The sequence below is a fragment of the Neofelis nebulosa genome, chromosome 9 (assembly GCF_028018385.1).
Source record: "Neofelis nebulosa isolate mNeoNeb1 chromosome 9, mNeoNeb1.pri, whole genome shotgun sequence".
NCBI classification, from domain to species: domain Eukaryota; kingdom Metazoa; phylum Chordata; class Mammalia; order Carnivora; family Felidae; genus Neofelis; species Neofelis nebulosa.
The window spans coordinates 73,700,152-73,716,910 of record NC_080790.1 but is presented as its reverse complement, the minus strand read 5'-3'; the positions used below and the strand labels follow the sequence as shown (position 1 = coordinate 73,716,910).

General features: G+C 49.8%; 1 long non-coding RNA gene across 3 annotated transcripts in view; it reads right to left on the bottom strand.

The window, feature by feature from the left end:
- The window catches only part of LOC131485128 (uncharacterized), a 28,410-nt gene extending 19,370 nt beyond the window's left edge, over positions 1–9,040 (bottom strand). For all 3 annotated transcript variants that reach the window (XR_009248652.1, XR_009248651.1, XR_009248653.1), the window contains exons 1-5: positions 8,813–9,040; positions 8,248–8,360; positions 4,097–4,347; positions 2,877–3,190; positions 429–597 (exon numbers count right to left, since the gene is read on the bottom strand). This is a non-coding gene — a long non-coding RNA (uncharacterized LOC131485128). The remainder of the gene's footprint in view (positions 1–428; positions 598–2,876; positions 3,191–4,096; positions 4,348–8,247; positions 8,361–8,812) is intronic.
- Positions 9,041–16,759: the final 7,719 nt, after the last annotated feature.

Here is a 16,759-nt window from a genome sequence, read left to right as displayed (position 1 = left end):
TCCTGGGGAGCCTGAGATCGCCCCCTCCTGGTCTGTTCACTACAGGCACACAGCAATCAGGAGACTGTGCTGGGGGAGCACTTGCCCTGGCCACCAGTGGCCACTACTGCTGTGGTCTGAGTGGCCTGAGAGACTGGGTTTTGCAGACCCCGAAGTTATACCCCAGAGGTACAGAGAAGGAGAGGCTGACTCAGCCAGCACACATAGACCTGCAGGGTCTTAACCTCTCCTGGTCCTCGTAGCTCCTTGCCCCAAATTCATTGGCAAAGAAAGCAGAGCTGTTTTGTCTCATTATGTCAATATCAATGAGATTCTGTATTCGAGTTCTTCTTCCCATTTCCAAGGACTTTGACAAGCCTCACCACCAGCAAGGGGCATCTAATGAACAACAGCACTCTTGTGTACTAAGTCCCAGCTTCCCAACTTACCACCTGGTTACTTCCCTTCTGTAGGCCTTGGTCTCCCCATCTACGAAATGGGATAGCAGTAGAACCCCTTGTCAAGTGCTGGTGATGACTGAGTGAGGCTCAGGGAGGTGCCTGGCAGGTCACTGTGATAGGGCCAGGGCCGTGCTCCCACTCTCAAAGTGCCTGCAGGCTGGTTGGAAAGACATGTGAAAAGAAAAAAGTATGCTTTTTTGGGCTGCCTGGGCTTTTGTTAATAAATTTCCAGCGGACGTTTCCGCCACTTGCCTTTTTTTAGAGACACGAAGAGAAGAGAATTGAAAACATTTCCTATGTTGAAATGAAAGGCACTATTTAATCTTGTCACCATCTGCCTTCGCTCCAGGCTGGGAGCCCACAGGCCCAGCTCCCCGTTTCCTAGCGACAGGACAGGCACACCTTCCCCATTAGAGAAAAACACCCACTGCGGGGGATGCTCCTGCCCCAGGGAACTGTGAACTAGTCGTCCCAGAGCAGAAGGGGACCCAGCCTCCCTGGATGTTTGTCTTCAAACAGGCCACGCTGTTCCTCCTTCCCAGCGTCACACTGCAGTGGGGCCAGCACTTAATTTGCAAAGTCCTTGAGGTGACCCTCAGTGCCCCAAGCCCCCTCCTCTTCCCCAACAGAGCTCAAAGGCTGTCTCAGTTTCCTAGGGCCGCCATAACAAAATCCCACAAACTGGCTTACAACAACAGAATTCTATATTTTCGTAATTCTGGGAGACTGTGCGACTGTCAGAAGGAAAATTAAGGTGTCGGTAGGGTTGATGCCTTCCAGCGGCTCTGAGAGAGATCCAGTCCATGCTTGCCTCTAGGTTCCAGTGGCTCCGGCAATCCCTGGCAACCCTTGGTTTGTAGATGTCTTACTCTCTACCTGCGTCCTCAGGTGGCTTTCTCCATCTCTCTACCTCTTCTCTTACAAGGAAGGGCACCTGTCATTGGATTTAGGGCCCACCCTAATCCAGGATGATCTCCTTGTGAGATCCTGACCTTAATTATCCCTTTAGAGACCTCTTTTCAAAATCACATTCTGAGGTTCCTGGTGGACAAATCTTTGGCTGGGGGTGGGGGGGGGCATTATTCAACCCACTGTAGACGCTATCATGTCACTCGGGCTCCTCCTGTCTGAGTGAAAAGGCTTGGCAAACTGCTGTTAGGGACAGCATTCAGAATGCTCCAAATGCTCCTTGATCAACAGCCAAGAGGTGGATATGTTGGAAGTGGAGTTTGGGATGGCACAACACCTTAACCAGAGAGGATGTAGCCCTCATGGTGGGACACTGGGCACGGTGATCCTGCAGGTAGACCTTCTGACAAGATGCCTCCCTGGTGATCCTGTTCCTGAGGGGCAGCGGCCATGCCCATGTGGTTGTGCAAAAGGAGAGTCACACCTGCCCTGTCATCCCAGCAGGAGGGACTCCTGTACCACCTCCTTCATCCTGAAGGCTGTTGGGGTCCTTTGTCCTCCTGGGGCCAGGGCGGAGATGGGTGGAGTGCCCCACAGGTGGCTCTGGCCCACCCTGGAAGGGGGCTCTGGGAATGACCCACCTTCTCTCTCTCCCTCTCACAAACAAGACCACCACTTCTGGATGTGGGAGGGTCTCCAGTTCTCTCAGTCTCCCCCTCACTGATGGCTGAAACCCAACCATCTGAAATCCATTTCTTTCAGTTCTTATTTTTATTTTTGAAAACATCATATGCAACAACAAAACTATCACATGAATTTATTCCTTTTTGAATAGGTGATACATTGTCATAGTTTCAGATTCAAAAGGAACAAAAGGAAGTTCTGTGAAAATTCTCCCTCCCACTCCTGTCTCCCAACCACCCTGTCCACCTCTCTAGAAGCCACTGGTGTTTCAGTCTGAAGTATTCTCAGGAGATACATATATAGTCATAGATCTGCTCTTTCTCTTTTCTGCACAAATGGTAGCTACTATACCTAGTTTTGTAACTTGCTGTTTTCACCTCATGATATATTTTGGGGATCTTTCCATATCTGTCATAGAGAGCCTGCTCATATATTTTTTTAAGCGGAGGAAGTATCCACAGTGTGGAAGCGCCATGCCCTGTTGATGGACACATGGGTTGTTGACTAGGTTCCCTGATACCATAAACAAGTCCACAATGAATAACCTTGGGTGGGCATCGGGTCACATGTGAGTAGGAATAATCCTAATATTGCTAGAAGTAGCGAGGCTGGGCTCCCCTTCCTCCTGCCATGAACCCTCTGGAGGGCACTCAGGCTCTGGACCGAATGGCGCAGTCTCCAAAGACCTGGCTGGTTTATTGTAAAATGGTGAGAGGTATGCAGGTGGAAATGTGAACCCACCTTGATGGGGGTATTTATGGATGCAGCACATTAACTCGAGTGCGATTCAAGACCATATAATTTTTATGTTGCCATTAAACCTGGCTCGAGCTGAAGCCTCACCTCCGTGCGCAGTCTGTGTGCAGGTCCTTCAGGGTGGGTTGGGGCTGGGGGGCTGCAGCCAAGCTCCAGCTCTGCTCTGTGTGGCCTTGGCAAGCCACTCCCCTTCACTGGGACATTGGGTACTAGAGCCCTTGTCGTTCCCTCTTTCCCAGATTTGCAGAAGACAGGAAAACGTGTTCCGGAGCTCCGTGCAAGCCAGGCCCCAACAGCACTCGCATCCTATTTATTAGTAATTACAGTAGCCATGAAACAGAGTGGACTCCATTTCACCTTCTGGCTGGTGTATTTATTTCCAATTTTATGTCCTTGGCTCTCTGAAAGAGAAATAAGGTTGAGGAACCTATTTCATTCTGTCTTACCTGGTCTGCCAGGGCAGTGCAGACTGCGGGCAGATCTGTGGGGTCTGGCTCAGCAGACTGTAAGGGGCAGGGGAGGTTGCTGTGGGAGCCCTCCCAGAGCCAGGCTAGGGGTGGCGGTGGGGGGGTCTGTGAGGGTTTTATGCCTGGAGGCCTTGAATGCAGACAACTAACAAACATTTTCCTGGGGCTTTCTCAGTTAATATGTGATTCAGTCAGATCCTTAGTAAGAGCAGATTTAAACAGAAAAAGAAATGAGTGAAACATTTTTTGGGGTGGGAGGGCTCACAGAACTGTCTTAAATTTGAAGCAGGAAGCTCAGAAATCAGGTGGGAGCTAGTAGAAGACAAAGTAGCCAGGAGCTCAAATCCATCCCCGGGGAATGAGGAGGTGAGGACCCCACGGCTCCAGACACTAGATGCCACCACAGGCAGCATGGCCACTGCCCAGGCTGAACACAGGACACCAGAGGCTGAGGTGACCTGTTGCTACAAACTGTCACCCCCTTGTCTACCGCAGGCACTGTGGTGGGCCCAATAGGGTGGCCTCTGTGTCTGCTCTTAGAAGTCACTTACCTGAGAATAAATGTCCCTTCCTGCCCCAATGCCTAATGTGAGAAACCTGGGTCACTGTCCACACCCTGACCACAAAGGAGGTGGAAGAAAATTGGTGCCTTTTCAGTTTCTAGAATGGGAAGCCAGCCTGCTCCCATAAAGAGTTATGGAGGGGGACCCACAATCTCAAGGAGGGGGGTCAGATGTAGGGCAGCAGGAAGGCAACTATCATGGCTGCACACAACAGTCTTGGAATTGGGGTTACTATAAGCATATCCCACTTGTTGAGGGGTTAGGGTGGGGTCTTTACCCGAATCAGGGCTCCTGGGATCTTTATATCGAGCTCTTTGCAGAGCTCTCTGACAATGTAGGTTACTGCTTGGGATCAGCACAGCATTAGGGGATTATTGGCAGATGCCCATCTTCTCCATCCTTCCCAGTGATGCTGATGGTAGGCCTGGAGCACATCCCCACTCCATCTGAAACCCACACCCCTTAAGCTGCCATAATAGCTTCTTTTAACCATGCGAATAATGCTGTTTGTCCTTTGGAAGATATTTGCTGGGAAGCAAAGAAAAATAGAATGTTAGAGACAGGGAGATGTAGCCTGGGGATGACTGCTGAGAGAGGGGTGTGGTCACTGGGCAGCTGAGCTCTGGAGTGGGGAGTCCGCTGTGTGGGGACAGTGGGGGCACTGCACGCCTGTGCTCCACTGCGCAATGAAGAGTCTTTGCAGCAGAGCACAGAGGCTCCCGGCTGTGGTTGCACATTGTAGGCCTCAGTAAGAGGTGGTGGCAGGGGTCACTGTCCAGCCCATGTGTCTTACAGACAAGGAAACCGAGGCACAGAGAGAGGGGCAGTGAGTTGCCCAGAGTGACTTCGTAGGTCAGGGGCAGAGTGGAGAGTAGGTCTTGCGTGGTCCTGCATCCCTGCCACCCCAGCAGGATGCTGGCACAGGTGGTGGGATGGAGGGTACTTGGAACCAAGGGGACCTGGTTGAAATGCAGACTTTGATTCAGCAGGCAGGGACTGGCTGAGAGTCTGCTTTTCTAACCAGCACCTGGGGGCTGCGCTTGAAGGAGCCAGGCTTCAGAGCAGTGGTTTGCGCAGAGGGAGTGCATTCGAATCACTTGGGGAGCTTTCATAAAATACTGATGCTTGGTACCAGAGACTCATTGAACTGGAGGTGGTCAGTGAGCCCCACATACAGGTGGGCTGAGGAAAGCCACAGCAGAGACTGCAAGCGAGGAGTTTCCAGAGCACCAACAAACCTCCTCTCTTCCAGCTTCTCCTCAAACCCCTCAGGCCACAGCTAAGTTTAAACAAGCAAACACCTCCGGGAAATGTGCAGTGTTGCTGAAGTGTGGCTCCTTACAGCAGGACCTCCCCAGAGGCGTTGGGTGCCAGGGGCATCAGGAAGAAAAAGCCACAAAGGAGGGAAGATGTGTAGAGGGGAGGCCAGAGCCAGGAGGCACAATTTTGTGGCTGGCCCAGGGACCCCCAGTTTCGGCTGCTAGAGAAGACCTGACCTTAGCAAAAGGGACAAACAGGTCTGATACCTGAGGGCTGGGGGAGGGGTACAGTGAAGGAGACCCCGCAAGTGGGGCCACTGGCAGGCTGAGTAGTCGGCCTCAGGCAGCTTGAGTTCCACCATTCATTCCCTCGGGCCTCTGTGGCCACTGCAGTAGTCATGACACCCCCTCCCACAAAGGGGTCTGGTTTCCCTTTAAGGCTCTGGCCTTGAAACTCCCACCCCAGCACACCTGAGGCAGGCTGTAATTTTCAGGATGGATATCACTCAATTCCAGGCAGAACCAAGGAAGTAACCAAAGCAAAAGGCAAGGCGTGGCTTTGTGACTAGGCCCTGGATTGGCTCCCCTGGGAGCACCAGCTCACCTAGGGCTCCCGGCAGGGCTCTGATAGCCGGAGGAGGAGTACTAGGTGCCCTCTTAGAGAATGCTGAGACCCTGGAGCAGGTGAATGGTCTGCAAATTCCTGTTAGCTTTATTTAATCCAGTATGTCCAAGCATTTAATCATGGAACTCTTTTATTACAGAACGACCATTAATGCTCTACAAGCCTCACAATGGGGTTGAGACCCTCTTTCTTGGAGGCTCCGGGAGAGGACTGATGCCCAAGTGCCTCAGAGCTAGAGGTTCAGGGCCAGCTGGAGGCCGAGGTGTGACTTCACACCTCTAGCATGCCTGCAGTCTAGAGAGCCCTCTTGAGCCTTCCTCCCTGAGAGCCTTCAGAGGGAGCCGAGCCCAAACAATACCTTGGTCTTGGACTTCAGGCTTTCAGTGAGACAATATATTTATGTTTTAAGCCTCCAAGTTTGTGGTAATTTGTTGCAGCAGCCAGAAGAAATTAATCCGATCAGTTATGTGTTCACCTTGGAGAGGTTTCCTGGCCCACTGCCAATCTGGGTTCCTGCCTCATGGACAGCAGCCCACCTCAACTTGTGATGTGTTCTTGCCCTCAGCGGCCTGAATCATGAAGCTCTCGGGGGCCCCCTTGGGTTAGGAGGCCCAGCCTCCCCTTTTCCCAGCAGAATCTCCTCACTCAGTCCCCTCCTCAGTGGGGGTTGAGTAGCTGGGGACAAGTTCCAGGCCAGGAAACTTTCCTTCTTGGCACCTGGGTGCCTTAAGCCCATTGCTGGGGGCAACGTGCGTGAAGACCATTGCTGGCCGGGAGCACAGATCCCGAGAAAAAGTGCCCTTTGTAACTGTGGGGGCATTGCAGTGGCTCCTACTGATGGCATTTGAAGTGGGGTGTGAGCAAATGGCTAAGAAAGAATTCTTGAGGGGCGCCTGGGTGGCTCAGCCAGTTGAGTGTCCGACTTCCGCTCAGGTCATGGTCCCGCGGTCCGTGAGTTCGAGCCCCGCATCAGGATCTGTGCTGACAGCTCAGAGCCTGGAGCCTGCTTTGGATTTTGTGTCTCCTTCTCTCTCTGCCCCTCCCCCACTTGTGCTCTGTCTCCCTCTGTCTCTCAAAAATAAAAAAAAAACTTTAAAAAGAATTCTCAAGACGTCTTTGGAACAAAAAGGTGGTTTTATTAAAGCTTGGGGACAGGACCCGTGGGCTGAAAGAGCTGCACTGGGGTTGTGAGGAGTGACTCATTATATACTTTTAAGTTTGTGGAGGGAGGAGGGATAGAGATAAAGTTGGTTTCCTAGAGATTTCTGGATGCTAAAAGCAGGGACCCTGAAGATTTAGCTGCTGTCAAGATATGGTTCCTTTTAGTTTTAAGGAAGTGTGAACATTAAGGCATGAAGGCAGCCATAAATGTCTTGGGGAATGTTGCATGCTGTGGGTCTCTGACATCTATCAATGGGCTGCTGGCTGGAAGGGAATTTAAACTACGTTTTCCTTGCCTTTGTTTCCCTCATCACTACCAGCTGTGGGAAAGTCAAAGACGCAGCAAACCTAGTGTGGAAGTGGGTCTCCACAGGCCATGAGGCCTGGAGTTCTATCCACCTGCTGCTGGAGTCCCATAGACTGGGGTGCCCCAGGGTTCAGCCCCCAGGTCCCCAGAGGGGCTAGGGAAGCCGGGCCTGGCTGGGTCTCAGCCAAAGTCATCTGAAGGGGAGCCATGTCCCTCCCCTAAAACTGGGAGGGGGGAGAAGAGGGAGGAAGGGAGGGCAGGGAGGAGGCTCAGGAGGAATCACAACCCCCAGGAGGTGGGACACTTGCTCTCATGGGCTGTGTGACTACTAACACATTGTTGAACTCTTCTGTGTCGCAGTTTCCCCATAAAATAAGAGCTTTGCTTTTCGATCATCCCTAACTTTTCTTTTGTCACCAAGTCTGTAAGAGCAAATGGGGTACCAGGCTTTGGGGGTGGGGATGGGATTCAAAGGTAAATGAAACACCGAAACTGTCCTGGCAGTGTGTGCAGTCTAATGGGGAAAGCTAGACCCTTGACAGTGACAGAAATCCCTACTGGAAGACTGTGAGAACGGGACCCTCTCCCAGTATGGGCTGCATATCAGGAAGGGCAGCCTGAGCCTCAGATGAATTACCAGGGACCCTGGAGGAGGACCTAAGGGGTCCCAGTGGGCGTCCCCACATGGAGCCAGGGCAGCATACCCCACAGGAGGAGTGTGAAGGATGGCAGGAAGGTAGACCTCTTGGAAGAAGGGTGGGAAATGGACAGGAACCTAAAAGAAGACAGACTTAGGTTCATATTCAGCCTAGGTTTCTGGGCTTTTGTGGTATAAATTGTTGTAGAGTGAAAGGGAAATTGATATTTAAGGGTGGCTGGTGGCTGAATTGGTTTATATAGTAAAGGGCAGGAAGTGAGCAGGGGGAGCCCTGCAATTTGGGTTTTGAGAAGGTATAAAGGAGGTGAGCAACTTTGGGGTAACCAAGCCATGGTAGAATTACCCATCAATTTGTTTTTTGTGCTATGGTTATAAGCTGCCTTTGGTGTCTTATCAGATGACCATAGTAAAAACTTACATTGTTTTTCAGTTACGTTTCGATGCCAGACTGATGATTCTTTGGATGCTGAGACTGACTTCCAGGTGAGTGAAATCAACTGCTCCTAGGGGTTACAGGTGGGTGCAGCCTGCCTAAGAGGGAGACACAGAGAAAGACCCAATGTACCTTGCAGCCCAAACCAAAGTCAAACACAGACCTTTTCCCTTTTCCCCTGCCAATTTCCCAGCTCTTTGTCTCATGGATGATTAGTTAAGATCCAAACTGTTTGTCACCTTGGTGGGCTGCCTGTGGCTCGGTCAGTTAAGCGTCCAACTTCAGCTCTGGTCATGATCTCCTGGTGGGTGGGTTTGAGCCCCGCGTTGGGCTCTGTGCTGACAGCTCAGAGCCTGAAGCCTGCTTTGGATTCTGTGTCTCCCTCTCTCTCTGTTCTTTCCCCACTTACGCTCCCCCTCTATCTTTCTCAGAAATAAATAAATTAAACATTAAAAAAAAAACCTGTTTGTCCCCCTGAAACTAGCTACACACAGCACACAGATAAAATTACCTGTTCAGCGGAAACTTCTCCTGATTGCAGTCACCTTACCTGCACCTTGCGTGGTCTTCCCTGTAAAAGTCCAACTCAAACTCCTGAGGCAATCTAATCTTGTCGGGTGTCTGCTTTTATTGCAGTAGGCTGAATAAAATGAATGTCCTTACTTGTCCGGTTTTTGTCTTTGATAGCCGGGCTTATGCTTTTTCCAACTTCATATCATTTTATCTTCAGGACATTCCTAGGAGATAGATGAGGAAGATATTCTTTGTTCCTCTTTTATACTTGGGGCAGGGGGTGGAGGTGAGACTCTGCAGTGTTAAACGTAACTTTTGTGAGGTCACAGAGGTATAAGTAGACCTGAGGCTAGAGCCTGGGTTTCCTGGTTCCTGGCACTTTTTAAGGCTGGCCTGTCTTGAGCTCTGAAACCAGATGCAGCCCAGGTCAGACCAGTTCAGACTGGCAGCCTCTGCTCTTGCCTTCAGGGTCCTCTCCCTATCTGGCATCAGCCTGGACCAGACAGTGTGAGGATCCTAAATCCTAGAGCTTCTGAAGGGGCTCCCAAGAGATGATGTGTTCTGGGCTCTATTTTTCAGAAGCGGCAACAGACTTATGAAGTTTATTAATTTGCCCAAGATCACACAGCAAAATAGGTCATCCATAGAGCAGAACTGAGCGGTGGGAGTAGGGAAGATACATCAGGAAGAGAGGTGACCCCTGACCTTGCACGTTACCATCTGGCCCCTGGATTAGCAGATAGGATATGATCTCCTTTGGGCCATGCCCAACCCATTTCTCCTGATGGGTTCTCAGGGTTTGAAGAGATGCTCAAATAAGTCGCCTGGCATCTCACAGCCTCACAACTGCAAAGTGGGGTCCACACATACACACTGACCCCAAAATTAGTTGTCAGGATGTTTGAGGGCAAGAAATTGGTTTGAGGTTGTTTCTAGGAAGGGGTAGGCTGATTAATGGCCCCCAAAGATGTCCTAATTCCTGGAATCTGTGAATGTATTACTTTATATGGGAAAAGGGAGGGAACTGTCTTTGTTCAGAAAACATTTGGCTGTGAGCAGCTAGGCCCTGGTCAGGACCTGAAGGGGCACAACTGAAGGAAGTGAGGGCAGAATAACTTTTACAAGACAGTCCATTTGCTCAACAAAAGGAAGGAAGGAGACCCAAGGACATAGCAGGAGCCAAGCTGGCAGGTACACAATCGGGACTTTGAAACACAGGCCGCCTAAATTCTAAGTTTTTGTTTGTATAAATTTCCTCCACCTCTTTCAGTATTTCAGTGACCTTTGCTAAGACTGAAATGGCCGTTTCACTTTCATTTTTGCCTTCATTTGGTTGAAAATAAGCCAAGGAGAGGAGTTGAGTTCTGTGGTTGACACAGGGTAGGGCCGGCACCTATGGGATGGAGAGATGGCCTATAGACTGAACTGCTATTCAGGGGAGCTCAGAGCACTTTGCCCATAACGTCACTTAATCCTGCCACAGGAACATCAGAGCTGGGCAGTCATGGAAGAAGTAAAAACAGATTTTATTTGGGACTACTGCAATAGGGGAGAAGAGATTTGGATACAGACCTATGCTCAATTCAGAATATGGCCTGGGCAAGTGGGAATTTGTAGCTGGTGAGCAGGACGGAGGTGGTGGATGAGAAGAAACATTGGGGGTAACGGGGGTGTTGGCTAAACTGACCTCCCAGGAGACAAGGATGGGAGAGGAAAAGGAATTTGATCAGATGCTGAGGGTGAGGAGATACTGAGGTGAGGGGTTCTGGTTAAACTGAATTAGCAGGGATCTTGCTAAAAATGGATTTTATAAGGAAGTACACAGGTGGGCCAATGAGAAGATTCAGGATTCAGGGCCCTGCTGAAGTTTGGTCAAGCAAAGAATTTTCATCAGTCCTAACAATAATCCAGTGAGGTATATGCCGTTATCTGCATTTTACAGATGAGGAAACTGAGGCACAGAGCTGTTACTTCCCTTGTCCAAGATCACACAGCTGGTGAATTAGCACTTCATCCTGGGCCATCTGAATCCAGAGCCCCTCTTCTTAACCACTGGGCCATACTGCCTCCTAATCCCCCTACTGCAGTGAGATTGTAAACTCTGCCCCTCCCCACAAGAATATAAAGAAATGCTAGGCAGGGGCAGCTGTGGAGTGGGGGTTCAAAGCCATCACAAGAAGGAGCTTCAGGGGACAGGGTGGCCCCTGTTCACACTTAGTCTGTTCCTTGTCCTGTGCCCTCTCCCCAACCAGGCTGGGGTTCCTAGAGTGTGGAGGGGCACAGTGTGGCTTTGCTAGGTCACACTACATCCAACATTTGTAGAGGGCTCTATACTTTCTCTGTGTACTGTCCTGTATACAATCTAATTTCATCGACACGGTTGTCCCAGGAGGTAGAACAGAAATCATTGCCTCCATTTATGAATGAGGAAATCGAGCCTTACGGAAGCCATGTGGCTTGCACGTGTCACATAGCTGGTAAGTAACAGAATGCTAAACTGGAACATGCAATTTTTTTTCTTTCCACCCCAAAGTGTCCCCTCTTCAGGTTAACTGCTTTAAAAAGCACCCCCCCCCCACCCCCTCAAAAAAGAGCCCACTCTCTCATTTTTTTTCCATTTTGAAAGCACAGGCCCCATTTGCAGATGGTCTTGAGCTGGAAATAGCACGGTATGGAGATGATTTCCTCAGGATTCAGCATTAACCACTCATCTTGGGCTTGTCCTTCCGGGAAAGGACTCTGGTCAGGATAATTGTTGCGCATTCATCCCCAAGGCTACTTTTATATAAACGCAGAGCCGAAGGCTGAACTCTCATTGTTCCCACTGTTCTGATGAACAGCCAGCACCCTTTGCAAAGTAAGAAAAAAAACAGCCTTCCATCAGTTTCTGCTCCAACTCAGAGACGCCATTCCAGTCAAAAGCCACTTCAGCTAAGGGAGAAGTGGGCACAACAGAGCAGCGATCTCCCTGGTCCTCCTAACTGGCTTTTCCTTTTCAATTTCTCTTTTACTTAAGAACCTCTTCCTGCGAAATGACTGATTGATGTCACTGTCCTGTATCCAGGGACTTTCTCAGCAAATGCATCCAAGGTGTGAAATGAAGGCCAGCTGTCCGTCTGTCATAAGGTACAGCATTCCCTCCCACAAAACCTGAATTGAGCACGTACTGACCACCCACAGCATGCCAGGGCCCCTGCCCTAAAGGAGCTCACGTGTAAGTGTGGGAGGAAGAAAGGATGCGTGGGAATAATGCAGGGAAAACCAGCACCTGAGGCTTGGAAGAGGCAGGAGGGCTTCCAGAAACTGGAGTGTAGGGGGTGCATCAGGGAGGAGATGAGCCATCCATTGAGCCCTGGAGGCCTCCTCAATTCATTCAGTGAGACTTCCCCAGTGTGCCTGGGGACATAGCAGTGAAGGCAACAGATAAAAATTCCTGCCACCCTGGTGGGGAGAGAGACAATAAATAAGCCACAGAGAATTAAAAAGCAAGGAGTGCCCACTAGGGAAATTAGGCAGAGTTTGGGGTGATATAAGGAAGGGATTGAGATTTTAAGCTGGATGACTGGGCTTCAGTCAAGGTCAGTCAAAGGGAGTAAACCCTAAGGATATCTGGAGGAGGCCTTCTGGGAAAGGGGAATAGAGATGGAAAGATCTGAACCAGGAGTATGCATGGAGTTTCTGAGAAACACAGTTGGAGGGTAGACTCTTTCTTGGCCAGGGGTTGTGATGGGGGGAGTGTCCTTTTTAAAATCAGTTACTCTAGGCAGCAGTACAGGTAAGCATCTGTGGACCTCTACTCAGTTCCCTGGCAGTTACCTTCGCTGCTGGAAGAACGATGTGGTGAGGAGGTTGGGAAGTGACAGGTTGCAGAGGGGAGGGGAAGGGGCAAATGACATAGGAGTCTGAGCAGCCATTTTCTCTTCAAGTGACGCCAGTGAAAGGTTAGGGGCAGAGGAGCCATGCGCTCAGATGTTGGTTCTAACGGATCACTCTGTATTAAGAATAGTCTGTAGAGGGGCACCTGTACGGCTCAGTCAGTTAAGTGTCTGATTTCGGCTCAGGTCATGATCTTACGGTCTGTGAGTTCGAGTCCGACATTGAGCTCTGTGCTGACAGCTCAGAGCCTGGAGCCTGCTTCGGATTCTGTGTCTCCCTCTCTCTTTGCCCCTTCCCCACTCACACTCTGTCTCTCTGTCTCTCTCTCTCTCTCAAAATGAATACATTTAAAAAAAAATAGTCTATAGGCCCCAAGGGTGGAAGCAGGGAGACAGGTTGCTACAACAGAGTTGATAAGTGTGTGCTTAACTTCAGAGAAACTACCAAACCAGTTTCCAAAGCTGCTGTACATTGTGTATTCCCACCAGCAATGAATGAGAGGGTGCTTGTTGCACATTCTTATCAATGCTTGGTTTTATCAGTCTTTTTAATTTAGCCATTCAAGTGGGTGTATAGTAGTATCTCATTGTGATTTTAATTTTTACTTCCTGGATGACTAATGATGTTGGGCATCTTTTCATGTGTTTGTGGTAGAAAGTTGGCAGTAGTTTGGAGCAGGGTAGTGGCAGTAGAGATGATGGGAGGGTCTCATTCTGGATATAAGGGATCTGGAAAGAGCAGTAGGGTGATGCACTCGAGATGGGGGAGCCAATGGGCTCTAGAGCTGACATCCTTCCTGAGTCTTGTGGGAGAAGGAACCACCTCCAGACAAACTGGGTGTCTGCCTGAATTGTTGTTCCCAATATCCACTTTCCCTTTTTCTCAGGTGGCAGAGCCCTGATTTTGGCTGACCACAGGGTTAGTCAGAGTGGAGACCACACTTAGCCACGTGACCAAGTTCTGGCCAATGGGATGTGGACAGAAGAGTTAGGGCAGCTCCTAGCTTTAAAGGACAGCCACACGTACTCTTCACCCCTTCTTCCTGTCCTGCCTGGAACTTAAAAATGTAGTCCACACCTGAGATGGTAGATGGCAGAGCCAGAAGAACCCTGAGCCCCTGGCTCCTGGAGTGTTCAGTCAGGCCTGGACTGCCACCTCCAGGCTTCTTGAATGGGAGGGAAATACATTTCTGGTTGGTTCCCTGCTGCTGCTGCTGCTGCTGCTGCTGCTGCTGCTGCTCTCAGCCTAATCTGAACTGATAGGACATGCCAACAAGTGTCTGCTCTCAAGAGCATCTTAGAAGGGGTCCATAAACTTGGCCTCCAGGTGGGTAGGATTTAGAGAATTAGAAGCCAAGCTGGTGAGCATTCTAGCCTGAGGCAGGACAAGAAGTAGGCTGGCTAGGAAGTAAGGGGACAAGGAGCTGGCCAGAGCTGTAGAAGGCTTTGATCACCACTGAGACGGTGACTGGTGCCTCTAAGCCAAGAGATCGGCACCATGTTGAATGGCCCCTGGTACCTCTGTGTAACTTACATGTATCAGGTGGCACCTTAAACCTCCTTTCCTTATTCATAGGGGAATAAGCCTGGCTTCACCTTTGGAGCCCCTTTGTACCCCTAGACCTTATTAAATACCACTCCCGATAGCCACATGGACAGACAGGCAGGCAGGGGTCATTCCATAAAGTGGTCAAAGCAGAAGTCCTAACCTGCCACTCCTGGTTCTCTAAATGTGTTCTTGTCATTCCTAAAGTCCAACTCCCAGACCAGATGCACTGAGCTGGCCATCTCCTCCCTTAGCATCTGCTCTGGCTTGGCCAGCTGGGCTCTCACTTGTTGAACAACCCCATTCTCCCTCTGAGCCTTCTCCCAGACTCTTCCTTTTTGCTCTGTGCCAGAGGAGCCAGGAGCCAAGCACAAGACCATCCAGCGCTGAGCCAAGCTAGATATGTGGTAGAACTGTCTGAGGGGCCCTCGTGCCTTCTTCTCCTTGCTGCTTCCCAGAAATCTCCCTGATGTCAGTTATCTGAGATGCAGGACCCTAAGCTACTAGAACACCCAGCCTCAGAGTCCAGAGAACATCTTAGCGTGCCTGAGGCCAACTGCTAACGATTCTCTGCACCTGGAAGTGTGAAACAGAAGTGTTGTTATTTTCATGTGAACTTCACTATGTCAGCCATGCATGGAAGCTTTGTAGGGGTATCAGTGGGAAAAGAAAAAGCTTTTACTTGAGGTCATTGAATGTGCCTTGGACACTGGCCGAGGGCACCTGGGTACTGCTTCTGTTCACTGGGGAGGTGTGGAAGGCAGACTGGGAGGAAGTCAGGAAGTTGAAAATGGGAAGTGCCGCCGTCTACCCAGGATCTGCGGGTTCCTGTGATGAGTGTTATTCCCAGCCTTTCTTCCACTGAGGATGCCTCCAGAAGGCAAACTGGACGTTTTTTCTATGAATTGATATGCTTCCAAGTTTGATTACCCAGGAGTCATTGTAGATACCAGTCCATGCTCCTGATGAGTAGGAGATGAGCAAGATTGTCACACAGATGATGTCATTCCAGCTGAAAAGGAAGGAACTGGGGCTTTACTTAGCAGTAGAGCCTCATCTTGCGGAAATTTTAAGCTTTCACTTGGGCTTTCTGAAATATTGTAAATAGCCCAGGAATGCATGCCCCCTCCACCCAACTCTTTCCTGGGCTCTACCTGAGAACCCATGCCTTGCCTCTAAGGAAAGCATTTCAGACTGCAGGCCTTTGAGCAGGTGTTTTGGGCCCTCACTTGGGGTGTCCTCAGATCCTCCAACCATCTGTGGTGCCTCAGGTGAGTCCTGACCTGGGACCTTGCAATCCTAGAAATTCCTGCAAGTTCTTCATATTCCCAGACGTACTGACAGTAGGAAAAGTGGGTGTGCATGTGACTGGAGGCTCTGATAGGAGCTCAGGTTTCTTGAGGAAGCTAATTTTATGACAAATTAAATCCAAAAAGATGTGGAACATCTTAGCTCTGTTTTACAATTCTCCTTACATCTTCAGGTTACCCAAAAGGGTTTTTATAGAAAGAGGAACAAAGGAGGCTCTGAATTTTCTCCTTCAAGTGAGTGGGAGTAAGGATGCTTGGGTTTCAAGTCCCCACCCCTCCCTTACTTGCTGTGTGACCTTGGGCACATTACTCAACCTCTCAGAGCCTCAATTCCTTACCTGAGAAACAGTGTTATGAAAATCAAACAAAAATCACATAGAGCATTTAAGGTCTCTGACATATAGTAAGTACTCAAACAATGGTGGCTGATGCTGTGTGTTTATTACATATAATATTCTCCGCCTTTATTTTAGACACCCCCCCCCGCCCCCGCCAACCATCACTTCCTAAGAGATTGACTTATGGCTGGCTCTGGAGCCTGGCCAGGAGCTCCCTCAACATGGAGACACTGCCTTCCCCCTGGACCCCGGGGCTCCTGTAGGGTTGAGGGGAGGTAGTCTCCTCCCTCTGTGCCAGCTCATCCCTATTCCTCTGCTCCAGGCCCAGCACCAGACTCAGCTTGATGATGAAAATGTCCAGGATATGCCAGTGTAGGGGAAGAAAAATAATTTTCCCTCTGCCCTTCTGAGTTCTTGCCTAAGACCCCTGTAATAATGGATTATAAGAGAAAAACAAACAAATTATTAATATGTATACCTCATGTGTACATGGGAGATACCCAGGAAAAAATGGGTAACTCAAAATGGTGGCCTTAGAATTCAGGATTAAATGCCATCCAAATTGGGAACGGGAGAGAGGGAAACAGGCTCCACAAGGGAGAGTGATTTTTAGGGAAGATGAATGCTCCACACACACACCACAAGTTACTGGGGGGTATGATAGTCTGTGACAGAGGTTGTCTGGGTGTGGTACAGAGGTTGTCTGGGTGTGGTGCAGAGTTTTAGTCTCTTCTCCTGTGAGGAGACAATCTGTCCCCAGTTGGTGAAACCCAGAGGAGATCTATGACAAGTGAGTTCCTTCTAGAGGATCTGTCGTTAAGCAGGTAAGGGCAGTTCAGAGAAAGCCTCTCCTGGTCTTTGCTGGTTTTCAAGTGCCTACAACTCAAAATCATCAATATACCAAAGTGGCATATT